The 8,895-nt window shown below is 45.9% G+C and overlaps 1 pseudogene; it reads left to right on the forward strand.

Annotated features, from left to right (window-relative positions):
• Positions 1 to 2,836: 2,836 nt before the first annotated feature.
• LOC125512446 lies at positions 2,837 to 6,550 on the forward strand (annotated as a pseudogene).
• The last annotated feature ends 2,345 nt before the right edge of the window (positions 6,551 to 8,895 follow it).

Here is an 8,895-nt window from a genome sequence, read left to right on the forward strand (position 1 = left end):
CTATGCTAGTAGACGTGGATTGGGTGAGTGATATCCATGACAGATGTGAGTGTTGTTAATTAATGGTTTACCTAAGGTGGCAACTTAAACACACATCTGGATGGATTGAGGCACCTGATGTCTATCAGGACTTGCCTGTTTTTATTTCGGACCGCCACCCAGGCTCAAAGGGATCATAAGATCATTCATGCTAGTAACTTCCGTGTGCAGCCACAAGCCATTATGGGCTCTGGCATAGTTGACTAAGTCGTGCGAACTCTTACAGGGTAGACTAGCAGATGTAGGGGAAAGTAGGTGTACCGGTCTATCCATCGTAAGATGCTAGCGCTTCTGAAAGACTGTGTCTCGGTCATCCGTCTTCTCAAACACCATGTAGTGCGAGAAACCAAACGGAGGCGATCGAGTCTTGTGGGGAAAAGTGCGCAAACCTCTGCAGAGTGTAACAAACTAATCATGATTAGCCGTGTCCCCGGTTATGGACAGCTTGAGTATCTAGTACTTGAATATCGTGTGAATCTCATCATGTTACTTCTAATTAATGTTGTTGGGTTTTAATTGTTCACTTAATTGGGATCGGAATACTGTCAACCATTCTCGATGTTTAACAACTACCATGATAGTTAAATAAATTTATTCCTTTGCAGTAGGGAAAAACTGGCTTTACGCAAAACTGTAACCATAGAGCTTTCCACCAGCCATATATGCATATAGTATAGTTGTTTCATTCCATTACTCTCTATGTGTTACATTGCCAGCATATTCCATGTGCTGACCCGTTTTCGGGCTGCAACTTCCATGTTGCAGACTTTTCAGACGACGAGTAAGGTGCTTTTAGGTCGGGGTTCTATACTCAGTGATGCCGTTGGAGTTAATGGACCCATTTATCTTCCGAGTCTTCCGTTGTTATCGTTATTAGATGGCCTTAAGCCATATTTATTGTAATAAGTTCTCTTTGAGACATCGATGTAATAAGTGTGTGATTGCAACTCTGCTATAAATCCTTCGAAGTACTGTGTGATGTCAGCATTACTGATCTAGGGATGACACCGGAGCACAGTAGACTTGATCCATTCGGGTCGGGTCGCTATAGTGATGGTATCAGAGCACACGCTGACTGTAGGACACGACCACTAAGTTAAAGCAATAGATCACCATTCTCTTCTTATTTTCTAACTCCTCATCTTTTCTACCTTTTTAGGATGACGAACGCGAAGATTAAGTACGCTCAATCGGATGAAGGTACACCTTTTGAATTTCACTTGAAGAAAGTCACCAAGTACCTGAACATTGGATTACCAAGCTTCACGGGAATCTTCAACGCCACTCTGCCTGAAGAGGAGCGCTGGAAGATTCAAGCTCATGTTCCGAGAAGGACATTCGCACCAATCACAAAGCCCATAGATAGTGTTTTCAATGCACCAACCTGGAGTTTGGGAAGGAGCATGGCAGCTCATATCACCATGGGACGCATTGGAGAAGTTTATCAAGAAGACCTCAACGACACTATCTACCAGATTTGCGGACGCTGAGACAAACAATGGGAGTTAGTCAGCACCAAGAAGGATAAATCCATTGCATCTTTCATCCAGGAGTTAAACCAGCACATTCGACGCCACAAGAACCATCTCCTTTGTCTTCAATGCATGCACTACAGCTGCTAACTCCAATGTGCTGGTTTAACTCCTGGATGAAAGATGCAATAAATCTATTCTTCTTGATGCTGACTAACTCCCATTGTTCGTCTCGGCGTCCGCAAATCTGGTAAATAGTGTCCTTAAGGTCTTCTTGATAAACTTCTCCAATGCGTCCCATGGTGATATGAGCTGCCATGCTCCTTCCCAGACTCCAGGTTGGTGCATTGAAAACACTATCTATGGGCTTCGTGATTGGTGCGAATGTCCTTCCCGGAACGTGAGCTTTAATCTTCCAGCGCTCCTCTTCAGGCAGAGTGACATTGAAAGTTCTCGTGAAGCTTGATAATCCAATGTTCAGGTACTTGGTGACTTCCTTCAAGTGAAATCCAAAAGGTGTGCCTTCATCCGGTTGAGCGTACTTAATCTTCGCGTTCGTCATCCTAAAAGGGTAAAAAAGATGAGGAGTTAAAAAATGAGAAGCGAATGGTGATCTATTGCTTTAACTTAGTGGTCGTGTCCTACAGTCAGCGTGTGCTCTAATACCATCTCTGTAGCAACCCGACCCGAATGGATCAAGTCTACTGTGCTCCGGTGTCATCCCTGGATCAGCAATGCTGACACCACACAGTACTTCGAAGGATTTATAGCAGAGTTGCAATCACACACTTATTACATCGATTTCTCAAAGAGAACTTATTACAATAAATATGGCTTAAGGCCATCTAATAACGATAACAACGGAAGACTCGGAAGATAAATGGGTCCATTAACTCCAACGGCATCACTGAGTATAGAACCCTGACCTAAAAGCACCTTACTCGTCGTCTGAAAAGTCTGCAACATGAAAGTTGCTGACCCGTTTTACGTAAAGCCAGTTTTTTCCTACTGCAAAGGAATAAATTTATTTAACTATCATGATAGTTGTTAAACATCGAGAATGGTTGACAGCATTCCGATCCCAATTAAGTGAACAATTAAAACCCAACAACATTAATTAGAAGTAACATGATGAGATTCACACGATATTCAAGTACTAGATACTCAAGCTGTCCATAACCGGGGACACGGCTAATCATGATTAGTTTGTTACACTCTGCAGAGGTTTGCGCACTTTTCCCCACAAGACTCGATCGCCTCCGTTTGGTTTCTCACACTACATGGTGTTTGAGAAGACGGATGACCGAGACACAGTCTTTCAGAAGCGCTAGCATCTTACGATGGATAGACCGGTACACCTACTTTCCCCTACATTCTGCTAGTCTACCCTGTAAGAGTTCGCACGACTTAGTCAACTATGCCAGAGCCCATAATGGCTTGTGGCTGCACACGGAAAGTTACTAGCATGAATGATCTTATGATCCCTTTGAGCCTGGGTGGCGGTCCGAAATAAAAACAGGCAAGTCCTGATAGACATCAGGTGCCTCAATCCACCCAGATGTGTGTTTAAGTTGCCACCTTAGATAAACCCTTAATTATCAATCTCACATTTGTCATGGATATCACTCACCCAATCCACGTCTACTAGCATAGCATGGCATAATAAGAAAACGTAGAAATAACTCCCAAAGGTTTGATAATAATACAGGTAATAGGTACTACCTCATCTACTTCCCATCCCACAATTTAATTAGATCCTAATCATGCACTGTGAGAGGATTGATCTAATGCAATAAAACATGGGTTGTAGAAAAGGTATGATCAAAGTGTTACTTGCCTTGCTGCTGATCCGTGAGACCTAGGGTTTCGAAGTAACAAGCGGCGCAATCCGGGTGATCTATCACAGACAAATAACAAGCACACAATAAGTACTCATCTAATGCACAGGTAAAACTCGAACAAGGGAACGAACCAGAGAGTTCAACTTAAGAACTCCGGTTGCAAAGAAAGAACGAACCGAACAAAGAAACGGAAAACAAACGGCGGAAGAAAACAACTCGGTTCTAGCAGTTGAAACTAGGTCAAATTTTTGTGGCAAAAACTTGTTCAAGTTGATTAGTCGGAACGGCGGTTTCGAAACGAAACTCCAGGCGCTTGAATCACCTGATTCCGATAAACGAGCGAGAAGAAAGACTAGAACGAAGATCGGATCTGAGATCACGATCGCGGAATAAATCCGACGAAAAGAAAGAGACGAACGGATTAAACGAACGGACGTTCGTTAACCGGGAATAATCGGTGATCACGTTCGTTGAGACGAACGGTCCGAAAGAAGAACGAAAACCAATCTAGGGTTTCGGAAGAAAACCGAAAGAAAGAACCGGAAAAGAAAACGGAAAAGAAACGGAACGTTCTTTTAAGAAAAACCGAACCGGGGAAAGAAAAAGAGAGGCGGCGCGGCTACCTCGCGAGGCTCCGGCGAGGGGCTCCGGCGGCGCGGCGGCTATAGGCGGCGGCGGCTTGGGGATTGGGGTGGTGTGGGGAGAGGGGGGGTTATGGGGGTATTTATATAGGTGGTGGTGGGAGGGGGGTTTCTTGGGGGAGGGGGCAAGCAATAGGAGGGGGGTTAGAGTCCTACTAGGACTCGGCCTAGGGGCGGCGCAAGGCAGGCGGCGGGGCTGGCGGCTGCGCCTGGCGCACGGGGCGGCTGGGCCCTTGGCCCAGGCGGGGCGCTGCGGTATTTTTTTTAAATAGTTACGCGCGCAGAAAAACAGAGAAAAGAAAATCTAAACGAACTCCAAAATTCCCGAAGTAAATTTTCCCCGACTCCTAAAAATGAGTCGAACAAAATGAACTTTTCTTCGGGCCTAAAATGCAATTTTTGAAAACGCGCATTTTTCCCTATCCAAATAAAAAGCAAACAAAACTCCGGCCAAACCAAAATTTGATTTATTCATTAGATCTTCATTTTTCCTAACTTTGGGAAAGTCATATTATTCCCTCTCTCATTTTTTTTGATATTGGAAAAATAATTGAAGATGAAATAAATAAATCAAATGATCCTCTTTTCAAATTTGAGAAAACTCTCAAATATGAAAATAACGAAATCTCCAACTCTCTCCGAAGGTCCTTGAGTTGCGTGAAATTTCTCGGATCGACCAAAATGCAAGAAAATATGACATGCATGATGATCTATTGTATAACATTCCAAATTGAAAATTTGGGATGTTACACTTTCTCATGGTGCAGCCTCATAGTTGCCTTGGTTTTACAATGAAATTTATGATATTATTACTGTTGCACTCGAGTATATAGCCTTCTCACCAGGTTTAAGATTGTGCTGATAGATTAGGATTTTTACTATATTCATACGGAGATCTCGTTCATATGTAGCTTGGATTTCATCTCTTTGTACCTGTATGTTTATGCCCTACATGTTTCCTTAAAACTGCTCCTTACTCTGGGTTTACTTTGTATTTACAGATGCAGATCTTTGTGAAGACCCTCACCAGCAAGACCATCACCCTTGAGGTCGAGTCATCGGACACCATCGACAACGTCAAGGCGAAGATCCAGGACAAGGAGGGCATCCCCCCGGACCAGCAGCGCCTCATCTTTGCTGGCAAGCAGCTCGAGGATGGTCGTACCCTTGCTGACTACAACATCCAGAAGGAGTCCACCCTCCACCTGGTGCTCCGCCTTCGCGGTGGTATGCAGATCTTCGTGAAGACCCTGACGGGCAAGACCATCACGCTGGAGGTGGAGTCCTCGGACACCATCGACAACGTCAAGGCCAAGATCCAGGACAAGGAGGGCATCCCCCCGGACCAGCAGCGCCTCATCTTCGCCGGCAAGCAGCTTGAGGATGGCCGCACTCTGGCAGACTACAACATCCAGAAGGAGTCCACCCTCCACCTGGTGCTCCGCCTTCGCGGTGGTATGCAGATCTTCGTGAAGACCCTGACGGGCAAGACCATCACGCTGGAGGTGGAGTCCTCGGACACCATCGACAACGTCAAGGCCAAGATCCAGGACAAGGAGGGCATCCCCCCGGACCAGCAGCGCCTCATCTTCGCCGGCAAGCAGCTTGAGGATGGCCGCACTCTGGCAGACTACAACATCTAGAAGGAGTCCACCCTCCACCTGGTGCTCCGCCTTTGCGGTGGTATGCAGATCTTCGTGAAGACCCTGACGGGCAAGACCATCACGCTGGAGGTGGAGTCCTCGGACACCATCGACAACGTCAAGGCCAAGATCCAGGACAAGGAGGGCATCCCCCCGGACCAGCAGCGCCTCATCTTCGCCGGCAAGCAGCTTGAGGATGGCCGCACTCTGGCAGACTACAACATCTAGAAGGAGTCCACCCTCCACCTGGTGCTCCGCCTTTGCGGTGGTATGCAGATCTTCGTGAAGACCCTGACGGGCAAGACCATCACGCTGGAGGTGGAGTCCTCGGACACCATCGACAACGTCAAGGCCAAGATCCAGGACAAGGAGGGCATCCCCCCGGACCAGCAGCGCCTCATCTTTGCCGGCAAGCAGCTCGAGGATGGCCGTACCCTTGCTGACTACAACATCCAGAAGGAGTCCACCCTCCACCTGGTGCTCCGCCTTCGTGGTGGTATGCAGATCTTCGTCAAGACCCTGACGGGCAAGACCATCACGCTGGAGGTGGAGTCCTCGGACACCATCGACAACGTGAAGGCAAAGATCCAGGACAAGGAGGGCATCCCTCCGGACCAGCAGCGCCTCATCTTTGCCGGCAAGCAGCTTGAGGATGGCCGCACTCTGGCAGACTACAACATCCAGAAGGAGTCTACCCTCCACCTGGTTCTCCGCCTGCGTGGTGGCCAGTAAGTGACTGGTCATGGCGTTGCTTCTGTCTCCAGGGTTCACAGGTCTTGTGTCGCCGTTGTTCTCCAATGGGTGCCCTTGTCTGGTCGTGTCGTTGTTTCCATCACTGATCTGTTCGGTTGTCTAAAAACTTCCCATGGCTTTGGTTATATGATTAATAAGTGAGCCCTTAATATCGTGCGTAATTTGTGTCATTCTTGCCCATACCTTGTTTTGTCTGCAGATTCTTGCATTGAATTATGCCTTTGTTTCGCCTTTCGCCTGCATATATTGAAAATGGTGCCTTTGCAGCCTTCAGCAACAAGAATCATTGTGGTGCTATCTCAATTTCTAAGTTCAGTTTACTTGATCATGCAGTTTTTAACTCGCATTAGCTGTAGCATTGAAGAACGATGTACTCCCTCCGTCCCATAATATAAGAACATTTTTGATACTACACTAGTGTCAAAAACATTCTTATGTTATGGGACGGAGGGAGGTCCCATAATATAAGAACGTTTTTGATACTACACTAGTGTCAAAAACGTTTTTATGTTATGGGACGGAGGGAGTACCAATTTAGAATCACCTCCAGCGTTTTTGTAGTAATTAGAATTAGCACGTGCTAACTTTACAGTTGCCCCTTTCAGGATGGAGTTATCATTGTAATACTATGAATTATCACATGCTATCTCATCTGAGTTCATTTTAAATAAGCATGGAACAGCAAAATTTGAAATTGACTTGAATAACTATTGTAGCCTTCAAGACCATTAGTAAAAGTTTGATTATAGTGTTATGATTTGTCACACAAAATTTGAGGATGACCTCTAGCAAAATGATCAAATATTGTAGAAGCAGGGCAAGCACTTTTTTCTCCTACATATATATTCTAATAATGAAAGAGTAATGTTTCATTAGGGTAAAATTCTTTAGTTTTACCTGACATCAAATGGTCAAAAGCTATATAACTAGAATATATAATTCAAAATTTAGAAGTTGATGAACATAAGAGTATAAAATGTGTATTCTCTTACTTCATACAAGAAACTCAATCATGAAATATAACAGATGATCTTTTTTGCATGTGGAAAGACACAATAAAGAAACACAATAGAAAATATATACGAGGTAAAAATCACTAAGTTTGGCAGGTTAATTCTTAAGAAAGTTTTCGTAGATATGCTATAGAAAATTCTTTATTCTAGCATGTGATAGATCAGTTAAACATATACATTGGTGTAGTCAAATTTTAGAATCGACATATTTATAATTACATATTCCCTCCTTCCTAAAATAAGTGTCTTAACTTTGTACTATAGGGAAACGTTTGGCATCGGCAAACCGGCCGAACGCTCGGCCGGTGCCCCTCGCTCGCTCGCTCTTTTCCACGTACACTAGATGGGCCTCAGGCGAAATGTTTTTTTTTCTTATGTGGTCTTCTTCCTCTCGCGAACGCCTCCCCCTGGAAGCATGTCCCCTTCCCCTCCTCCCGAGCTGTGACTGGGCCATCACGATTTCCATCGCCGGCGGCCAGGCTCCCCTTACCGGCTGCCAGCCTGCCGCCATGGCTAGATCCATCCCCTACCTCGAGCTTTCACGCGGGCGCATCCCCTCCCTCCCTCCCCCCTCCCCTCCGGGCTGCGACTGGGCGATCATGACCTCCATCACCGGCGGCTAGGCGCTCCCTCGTCGGTCGCCATGGCTGCCTGCCGCCATGGCTAGATGCACCCCGCGTATACTAATGTTGCAACCGTCACCTAGAACAGCTTCAACAGCTGTTGAAAAAAGCTTCAACCATAGACAGAAAAGCTAATGGAACTGCACAACAAGGGGAAAGCTGCAACCGCAGTTGAATTTTGTTACTACTGGCGAAGTTTTTTGCTACATCCATTAGGCGAAGCTGCGACCTCGCGACGATGACAATGATGATTTTTGTTGCAACCGTAGTAGAATTTTGCTACTACCGCTGAAGTTTTTTGCTACATCCATGTAAGGCGGAGTTGCGACCTCGCGAAAGACAGCGACGGCGTTTGATTTTTGCTGCAACCATAGTAGAATTTTGCTTCTACCGGTGAAGTTTTTTGCTACATCCATGTAAGGCGACCGACGACTGGGGTGACCACGGGAGATGCTGCAACCGGGGACGACGGGGTGCTACCACGGCGATCTCCATGTGCTACAACCCCGCGGCGGCCGGGGTGCGCTACGACGACGACCGAGGTGACTGCGGACTGCAACCACAACTTCTCTGTCGCCCATAGCCGTTTGAAGCTTTTTCCATATACGGTTGAAGCTTTTTATGTCAATGTTGGCAACTTTTCTCTGGTTTGCAGTGTCTGGTTGGAGCTTTTTTTCCAATGTTTGAAGCTGTTTTCATACATGGTTGAAACTTTTTTCATCCACGATCAAAACTTTTTTGTAAACAATTTGAAACTTTTTTCGTTCTTGAGCAGCGCTTGATTGAAGCTCTCTCTATCATTTGGTTGAAACTTTTTCAATCTAAGATTGAAGCATTTTGCGCGAGCGGTTGCATCTCCTCCTGATTCGT

The sequence above is a fragment of the Triticum urartu genome, chromosome 6 (assembly GCF_003073215.2).
Source record: "Triticum urartu cultivar G1812 chromosome 6, Tu2.1, whole genome shotgun sequence".
NCBI classification, from domain to species: Eukaryota; Viridiplantae; Streptophyta; class Magnoliopsida; order Poales; family Poaceae; genus Triticum; species Triticum urartu.